This window comes from Parasteatoda tepidariorum, chromosome 7, assembly GCF_043381705.1.
Source record: "Parasteatoda tepidariorum isolate YZ-2023 chromosome 7, CAS_Ptep_4.0, whole genome shotgun sequence".
Taxonomy (NCBI): domain Eukaryota; kingdom Metazoa; phylum Arthropoda; class Arachnida; order Araneae; family Theridiidae; genus Parasteatoda; species Parasteatoda tepidariorum.
The window spans coordinates 68231283-68241672 of NC_092210.1; the positions used below are offsets into that span (position 1 = coordinate 68231283).

General features: G+C 27.5%; 1 long non-coding RNA gene across 10 annotated transcripts in view; it reads left to right on the plus strand.

The window, feature by feature from the left end:
- LOC122269028 (uncharacterized) overlaps window positions 1-2485 on the plus strand; it is a 119295-nt gene extending 116810 nt beyond the window's left edge. For all 10 annotated transcript variants that reach the window (XR_011637326.1, XR_011637324.1, XR_011637327.1 and 7 more), the window contains one exon: window positions 1113-2485. This is a non-coding gene — a long non-coding RNA (uncharacterized lncRNA). The remainder of the gene's footprint in view (window positions 1-1112) is intronic.
- Window positions 2486-10390: the final 7905 nt, after the last annotated feature.

Below are 10390 nucleotides of genomic sequence, written 5' to 3' on the forward strand. Positions count from 1 at the left end.
TATATATATATATTTTCTGTTTTAGGGAGAAATTCAGTAAGTATTATGACATGATTAATTCACTAATGTTGAAATGGAAAACAGGAAAAGATGTGTAACGGTATAGATTTAATAAAATTAAGTGAAGGAAGGAGTAAAAAATTAGGTTATCAATAAATTATACTCGATAGTTGATTATAATTAAGTCATATAACACGGGAGATTTAGTAACTGCATAATTACGTTATAATTTTTAAGTCACGGTTACCTGACTGCAAACTTTAACGTCCCAGATCATAAAGAGGATGGTAAAACCAATTAAGTTAGCAAGAAGAAAAGAAAAAGTTTTTTAAAATTTTTTTAAACACATTCAGCTGGTATTTTCATATGGAATTTTTTTTTATGTTTCTACGAAGTTTAGTTCTGGTAGAAATCAAAGTTATTCCAGCTTCCTGAAGAGAATAGTCTCGTCCCTTTTTGTATTTAATGAATTTTGAGGTAGCTGGCGAAACTACCTTTTTACTCGATAAATTTAAGAATCTAGAAAATATGAAATGGTTCTAATGACATGGCAAACACATATTCATATAATTCATGTTACTCCCCAAGAACTTTTACAATGAATCCTTATCAAAATGTTTTTCAAAAATGTATTAATATGAGCAAGGGTAGTAAATCCTATTTAAAATCTGAGCTCTAAAATTTGTGAACTTGTGTAACAGTTTTGCATGAACCCATTGTTCATAGTTGATTAATCAAATAATTCTTAATATCTTTAAATCTTTATATAAAATTTAGTACCATAACCTTATTCATGTAATTGCTAGAGACGCTCTCAGAACTTTCCTTAAGATTTCTCTCCAAATGTTTGTTCAAATGTTTAATAAGTTAGTCTGAGCACAAAAAATCCCATTGAATTTTTAATTTCCATATTTGAAGGAATTTCAAAGTTTATTATGTGAAATAAATTATAATTTCATTCGTTCATTAGCTATAAACACCGAATCATGAATTTAAACCAAAAACTGATAAACATTATCTTGATCACAAAAAAGTAAAATATAGTAAAAATGTGGTATATTATTTATATGTTTTATATGTTTTATATATATATATATTTTCTCTTATTTCAGGTTGTATGACCCTTGAAAATCAAATCTAGATGACTACTGATGTGGCAGACCCTAGTTGTACATTTATTAAAATGAGGAACTATGTCTCCAGATTAAAGAGCTTTTAATTGAACCTGCAATCTTTTGTATACTGCCATTTTGTTTTTACAAATTTTTTATTGTTACTTTGCAAGTCCATTTAATAAATTAAAAAAGAGAACTTGCATTTCTATTTATTTTATGCAGCTAGCATTCAAGAAACTTTACTTTATGCACTAAATGTTACCACTGGCAAGTTTTATTATCATTTAACAAATATTTCGCAAAATAGTTTCTTATGTTGCTCTTTTTCAGAGTTATAGTGTCAAGCTTCTATATAGCTAATTGAACAACACTACTCAAAGATATGTTACCTTTAAAAGTACTGCTTGTTAGGGGCAAGAAAAGTAATTACTAATTATTAAAATGTGTTTTGATTTCATCTCAACTTAGTAATGAAGTAATTACAATCATATCATTTTCTGTACATTGAAACTTTGTAACAATTTTTAAAACCTATTCCAAGCATAAAATATAATTTATTTATTATAAGTGATATGTGTATACAAATTAAAACAAAAATTTAACTTTATAACTCCAGTTGTATTTATGCATTTTTTCAGTGGACAAATAACTATCATCAATTCACAGAGCTTCTAAATTGAGCTATGCTTTTATCAGTAAAATTAAATTTCAGCTGCTGATAAGTCCTTTTGCCGGAAATGGGATATCAATTACAAAATACTTTTAAAGCATTTTGTATTTAAAGCATACCACCTGGATTTTAATTCTTTCAATTAATGAAATGATCTTGAATTACCATTTTATTCCAGGATGTTCTTAGGTTTATCAAATATTTACTAAAATCTTGAAAGTCGAAAGTAAAATGTTTTGAACTTTATAGTTGACAAAATTTAGTAAAACGCGCTTTAAATAATTTCATTTAAATAATTTGAACTTGCTTGCTTATATTCTCTGACAGATTTAATTAATTTTACTTAAAAAGAATTTTTTGAGTATTAATTTCAGAACGTTTTGATTGTAAATTAAATACTTATTATAAGTGTAAATGCCATGAACGTTTGTATGAAATTACTTACTATTTAATTATTTTATTAAATGAAATCAAATATTTTATAGTACATTATTTAAGCAAGCATACATTTTATTTATTTTTCTTAATTTTAAAATTCATTTTTTAGTTTAAGTTTATTGAGTTCTGTTCATAATATTGCACTAACTGACAGATGTGTTGAAAAAAGTTTTATTATTTATTGCCTAGAGAACTATAAAATATCAAACATTTATTTGTTTATTCATGTATTATTATTTTCAATAAATTTATTTTATATTCATTTGGACTCTTAATCTGTTCATAAACACATTCTGTTGAAGCATTAAGATAATTCAGTGTTATTCTAAGAAGTGCAATTAGTTACACGAATGGCAAGTAATTACTCTTGTTGTTTAATTTCAGCTGGTCATGTTGCTCCAGTGGTTTATAACACATTAGATCCAATTTAAATTAAATCACATCTCGTTTAGTTTTTGCGAGATTTTATATTTCTCCTATTTTACTACAAACACTAAATCCGAACCCATGAAGGAGAAGGCCATTTAATAAATTAATTTGCTTTATGAAATAAATACATTTAAATATACTAATAAATGATAGACATTTCCTTTTTGCCATGCGTTATACTATATTAGAACTTGTTAGAAGTCCTAAAAGACTTTTAAACAGGTAAAAACTGGTTTACGTTGGCTTAAGGGCTTTTTTCCGCTGTTATTAATCTCTTAGTAGTTCTAAAAAAAGCTTGCAATAAAATTGATCAGAAAAATTTATTTAAAAAATATGAGTAATCAGTTAAATTAATTCGTGAAGAATTGTGTGAGTTGTGTAAAAGTAATCAAGTACATCATAATTAGCAAAATAGAATAAAAATTTACGAAACAAATTTTTATTAATGCATACATAGAACACTTATGTACAATAAATCCGTACTTTACTATCTAAACATTTATAAATTTATAATAATATAAGCTTTTGGGTGGGCTGAATTTTTTTTTCTCTCCTTCCGTTAAGCGCTATAGTGCATGATTTAAACATTACAATGCATAAATGCTATAGTGTATATGTAGTTTTGTGGATAGAATAAATGAAAATAAAATCCACTTGCAGGTATTAAAAACAGCCTTAAAATTTTGTAAAATAAGTGGCTTTCATGGTTTTTCTAATAAATGATAAAGAAAAAAATTCTTATAAGAAGTAACTTTAATCATTTTTCCGAAAGTAAAAAAAATACTCGATATGCATCATAATACTCATAAAAATACCTTTTTACACGAAAAAAAATGTAAAAAAGCAATTTTCCAGTTATATATAAACCTATCGATGGGCTATTATTTTAACTCTTCGTTCAAAATGGTCTCTTACTTGTTCTTTTTCTTGAAAAATTTTATAATGAAGATCTTGAAAGGAGCGCATTTCTTATAAAACTATCTCTGCTAATGAAACTGATAACCTTCCGCGACGTTTCCTTTCCATTTTAACACACCGACACACTGTTCCATAGACTGAGTTTGTTATGGGAATTTGTCTAAGCTCCACTCAGCCACAGTTTCTCAGAACTGGACCTTTCATCGAATCTCTTGATCAGTGAATCACTGCCACAAAAGTGGTATAGAGCGGGAGGTATTGAAATTGTAGTTCATCGAATTACTTCGAAGCAATCCATATTAAACGTTTGCGTAGTCCATCAAGTTACTTCGATGTAGTCTGTAATAAATATATGTGTAATCCATCGAATAAATTTGGTGTAATTCAGAGTAAGCATATGTGAAAACAATAAACTTACTTCGATTTAGCCTGTAGTAAACATTTGTGTAGTCCACCGAATTACTCCGATAGAGTCTGTAGTGTAATTGAACTTCATTAAAACCGTTAGTATACAAGCTTGTTTATTACACAAATCAAATATGGAGGATGCGTCGTAATCGTGAGGGTGATGTACACCTAAAAGAACAAGTTTATTGCTTAAATTGAATAAAACATTAAGTTCAGACAGTAAGAAATGAGTTCCAGTTGTCTTGGTAACGAAAAACCAATAAAATAATTTCTCTTTGGAATTTTACCCATTAAACGCTGCATTTTGTTGCATGAATGGCTTTAACCCGCAAAAAGAGGAAAACAGATCCAGTCTTGGGCTGGAAGATCCAAGTTTTAAACCTACAATATACAATTATCCATTTCTTTAATAATTTTATACTATTTTGAACTTATTACTTAAATAACAAGTTACGTCTGTTAATTATTTTACTCAGATTTATAAACTGTGATTTCAGATTTTTCCTCTACGAAAGGTTCAATATTAGAATTGTAATAGTACAATCCATCTTTCAATAAAGTATTTATGCAAATGTTCATTATTATTTTAAAAGTTTTTTGTTTTCAAAATATTGATACTAAACAGTACTTTCTAAATATCACAAGAATATTCATGTTTAATTATCTTAAATAATACTGTAAGACATTATTATCCATATATTTCATTAGCTTGAAATGTTTTTGATTTTTAATATGATATTTTTCCAAAATACAGAAAAATAAAATTTTAAAACACAACTCACCTTATTGCAAATGGCAAANTTCTAAAAATTTAATTTATTAATTGATAATTGTTAAATTTCCTAAAATTTTTTCGATAAAATTTCTACTCCTCTGAAAGTCATTCAAATGTTCAGATTTTTCTGGAATGTACCACCTTAAAATTATTGTAATATTGAATAATGAATGTTCACTTATTTCTTAATTATTTAATTGATTTAAATTAATAATTTTGTACTTACGTAATTTGCTGATAAAGTTTATACAAATACGTTGAGCATTTTCTACTTCATTAAATTCTTGTTTCAGGGAACTTCATTTAATAAGCAGTATCATAATATCGAGATTTTAAAGTTTAAAAAGTTTCTACATATCTAATATTAGATTAAATGTATCGTAATGTGTTTTTCACTTTGAGTTCTTGAAGATGTGAAGACATCTTGCTGATGCCTCTCCCTCAGTTATGGTATTTTTGATGTTTAAATTTATTCATTATGCCCCTGAAGTAAATTAAACAGGTCTATAACTTTTTGTGCAAGCTCATATAATAACATAAAAAAATTAGTTTTCTTAATAATTGTTTATAATTTTTAAGGTTTAATAAAAAAAGCATATTTATTAGAATTGTAATATATGCAAATTTGTTATAACTGTATAATTTTTTTAAAAATTACAAAATATTATTTTTATTATTCGTTTTCCCAAAATATAATTTTTATTATTTATAGCATTTATTAATTGTAACACTTACTTATAAATAATAATAATTAATTCAATTAAGTAAAATATTCAACAACAGATTACTGTGAGCCAGAGGGATATGGAAGTTAAGGCTCCACATGCAACGGTATGATTGTGATGATATGATCTATATTACGCACATGCCACCTTTACATCCCTGACAAGCTAGTACCCATTGACCTGAAGATTGGAGGACTGCAAGCCGCCACTGAAAAGCGAACCTTAGTTTTCATAATGATAGTTCAGTTATTCCTTTAACAACTGAGCCATCATGGCTCAATCTATTTATTAATAATAGATTAATATACGAATTTTAGCCATTATTTTTTATAACTTCTTAAATAGTGTAATGAATGACGAAATCTGAAAATGGAAGGAAGGCATTAAAATAGTTTCCAGGAAATAAATGCAAAAAGATTTCAAATTCTTCTTTCTCAAGAATAATTTCAACCAAATTTTAGATTTTTTCTCTTCCAGTAATTGCTTTAAGAGAGAAAATAAATATGAACACAGTGAGTACAGTTAAAAAAACAGTTATTTTTCATTACTTTAATCATTAAACATGTATGAATATTATTTAGCTTACGCAAATTATCCTTTGGTAAACAAGTTTTATATAAAAGCTTCAAGAAATTTAATTATTAAAATCTTAGTTACTTAAATTTCAGGGATGCAATAAAACACAGAAAGTGAAAGTAAGATAAAAACTCAAAAATCAAAAATAAATTAATTTAAAAAATTAAAGCAAATGATAGAATAATCAAATATTACCTCAACATCGTTGACTAAAGATATCCCGAATAGTATATTATTACTTCAAACGTTTTCAACTTCTATAAATTATTTTGTTCGGTTTATATAATCTGATTCTGCACTCACCTTTTTACTAATCATGTTTTGCACTGCACAGTTAAACATTTTATGGTAAAGCGATGAGAAGGAATTTCGCAAGAGAAAATTAAAATATGGTAGAAAAAATTTTCCTTGAGGTTTTGACAGTGAATTTGTATTGTATTAGTTGTATTGTTGTATCAGTATGCAGTTGCCGTACATAATAATTTTTATACCTTATGTATGGTATCATTTTTGTCATCCTATGTATGGATGATTATGAATATCACCTTCTGTACGTATGGACTGACTAGAAAGGCGTTCCAATGTTTACTAGTAACAAGTATCATTGAATAGAAGAAAGTTTTAGTTCTATCATCTTATTGTTTACAGACTTTTCGCCGCATTGCAATTTAAATACCATTTATTCTTTTGACGAGAATTTTTCAGGTGTAAGTGAATTATGATTTTTGAACTTGACTAAAATTACTTGAATGAAAATATCATGAAGCTAATATTCATAATCGAATGAATGGGAAAACTATTCAGTTTAACATAAGTATATATCACAGTAACGTACAATTTTTGAAACCCTGGAAATTAGAATAATGTTTTGGAAAAGCTGTATAAAAGTTTTGAAATAGATTTTTCAGCATAGAGTATTCGAGAGCTGTTTGTTTTGCTTCGAACTTTTGTCTTGATTCGAATTTTATTTTTTATTTTCGAAAAATTCCAATTTCTAAAATTTCCTATGCATTAGGTAAGTTTCATACTGTTAAAATTTAGTGAAAAAGGAAAAAATGAATCAAACTGCTTAACTAAAAATAAATACACTAAAAAATTTAAGTAAACGATGATATAATAAGAATTTATGCATGTGGTAATAAAGATAATAAGAATGCATGTCAATCCAAAAAGTGAACTAATAAAAGCTTAAAAGCAAGATCAGAAAAAAATTACTCCCAAAACATAACAAATTTATATTGGGTCATTACATTTAGCAAAACTTATAATTGCTTATTTCTTGAAGAGATAAATATTTTCAAGATTAAGGATGATTCATAAAGATTGGATGAAATAAAATATGACCCATACGAAAAAATTAAAATGGCCAAATTTTAAATTATTTGAAATAAAAAATTATTATCTGCCTTCAATAGTGTAATTAAACATCAATACATCAAACCTGCGTTATTGAGCTTAAAACTTTATAGTATATAAAAAGTTTCCATTTTGAATATTACGATTGGTACCAATAAATTAAATACCAGTCATTAGTGGTCTATTCGTAAAAGAAATTCGTTGTTAAAATATTACTCACAAAAAGCAAAGGGTAGGTAAAACCCATGCTTCCTTCTAAAAGTGATTAAGATAAGGAAAGAATTGCAATTTTATTTTATTATTTTATCTTATTTTATTTCATTATCTTACCTTACATTACATTATCAAAAGCGAATTTGCATTATCAATTCACTCATTTCAATTTTTCATTATATTATCTTCTATTATTTTTCATCACATTATTTTTCATTATAGTTATTCATTATATTTTATGTTATTTTTCATGAAATTTTCTTCTATTTTTCCTTATATTACCTTCATCTGGTTTGATTTTGTTTCCTGTTTATGACTATTTCTTGGTGCAGTACTTTGTCACTTTACTACTGGCAGTACTTTTTGTAGTACTTGTCATCGACCACAGAAACTGCTCCCTCTCTGACGGCAAGGCAATGCCACTTAGACACGCTGCCGTGTTGTCAATGTGCTTATCCTTTCCATTCTTGCACTTTATTTTATGAATATTTTTTGCTTTTGTTGCTGGTAAGGTGATTCCTGCTTCCCTGTCATTTATTGTATTCATGTCGATTACAGTAAAATTCTATTGATTTTGGCAAAAGCCCTATTCATTTCACAAATAGCCTAATACCATGTAATTTACTTTTTTCCTTTGGTAATTGCTTTAGTTATTATTTCTTGGGGCAGTACTTTGTCACTTCACTACTGGCAATACTTTGTCAACAGAAATTGCTCCCTCTCTGACGGCATGACAATGCCTCCTTAGGGACGCTGCTGTGTTTTCAATGAGCTTATCATTTCCATTCTTGCTCTTTATTTTATGAATATTTTCTATTGTGCAGAGCTTTTGTTGCTGGTGGGGTGATTCCCGCTTCCCTGTTATTTATTGAATTCATGTTGATTTAAGTAAGATTCTATTGATTTTGACGAAAGCTCTGTTCTCCAATAGCTTAATACCATGCAATTTACTTTTTTCCTTTTGTGATTGTTTTAGTTCGACATTTTATTTTCTTAAGCTCCGTAAAAACTTTTACCTTAAATCGAAAATCACAACGCAAAAATCAACCCAAAATTCGTCCTAACAGTTATGTGAACGAACACCTTATTTCCACTTAATACAAAATAAAATGTTCTTATGCACTAAAAGCAAATGTTTCATTCAGAAACTAATCTTATTTTACCCAATCAGTTTATTTAAGAATTCAAAATATTGCTTTTTACTTTTCATCATAGAAATATATCATAGGAATAATTTTACTGAATCTTGTGTAGGGTAAACCAACCAGTGAAGGAACATTACCCAGTGAAGGAACATTTCATACATATTGATTAAAATTAAGAATTCGAAAGTTTTTCGTTATATTGATTGGTAACACTAGCTTACTGCCAAACAAAAGGAAGTCATCTAGCAATATTTTGAATTACCTGGTCAAATAGACTTCTCTGGAAAAAATTTTGAATTTGTTATTATCTCTGCAACACCTTGCTTCTTTGAAAAAAATATAAGGTAAGTGTTTGTATTTATATGTTTGAAGTGGAATGAATTGCATGTAATAGTTTTATTTTTCTCACTGTGAGAAAGAGAATTCAAAATATAGTTATTGAAGTTGCGTTTTATTGATTTTAAGCATCATAGCATAATAAAGTACTGAGATAAGGGGATGTTTATTCACTGGATCACCAAACAATGAAAAACCAGTAAAGGAACAAGTGTTCCTTTACTGGGTTTTTTTTTTCTAATTTAGTGAAAATAAAAGATGAACTTTAATTTTCTTGCACCTTTAGTGATGTTCCGCATCAAAAGTATGTTAAAAATACGAAAAACAACTTCTAACCGTTGAGGGAACAGGCATGTTCCTTTGCTGGGCATAGATTTCCCAGTGTATGATCAGTATGTGTTAACATGTTGACACTTTAATTTTCAATTTATGATTACAAAAAAAAGTTAACATTTCCCAAGTATTTATAGGTTATGATTCAAGAATAGGCTTGTTTTTAAATACTTGTAGGGCCAATAAATTCTTAAAGAGCATTAAAAAATAACCAAAATTAAGTGTTTCTTTACTGGGTGTTCATTCACTGGTAGTAGCTTTTCCTTCACTTGGTCATCTTACTACTTGTTATTTGAACCTCCAAAACTTTAAAACAATATTATGTAAGTTCTCTACAATTTTTTTACATAATTTGCAATTAGTATCAAATATGTTGACACTGTCATTTAATTAAAATTACGAACTTTGAAATTAATATGATTTTTTAAAAGGCAAGCGAAGCTTAAGTGTTCCTTCACTGGTTAGTTTACCCAGTATCATATCTTACTGTAATTATAAATTTTAGTGATACTGAAAAGCAAAAATGGTGGTATCTTCTTTTGAATTTCTACATACAAGTAGTGTAAAAGAACATTCTTGTTGTTTCACTACACTAGGAAATATCCTTCGTTCTTGGTGTAGTGAAATATTAAAACCAAGAGTTATCTCAGGTATTCCCTTACACCATATTTGTGGGAAGTAGTTGCCAACATTTTGGTGTTAAAAGCCTTTTTTTGACCATGCAGGTGAGATGAAATCATCGGCATTAAATAAAAAAACGGAAAAATGAGGCAGAAAGAATCATCGGCATTAAATTTTACATTTAATTATTGGGGAATTTTCAAAACATTTTCCATTGTTTGAAACTTTTTCTTAATAGTACTCAATGTTTTTGAAAGTTAAATGTTTTGTCAATATATATTTTTTGTTCACTAACTATTTTCTTAAATCATAGCAAATAATGTCACTCAAGA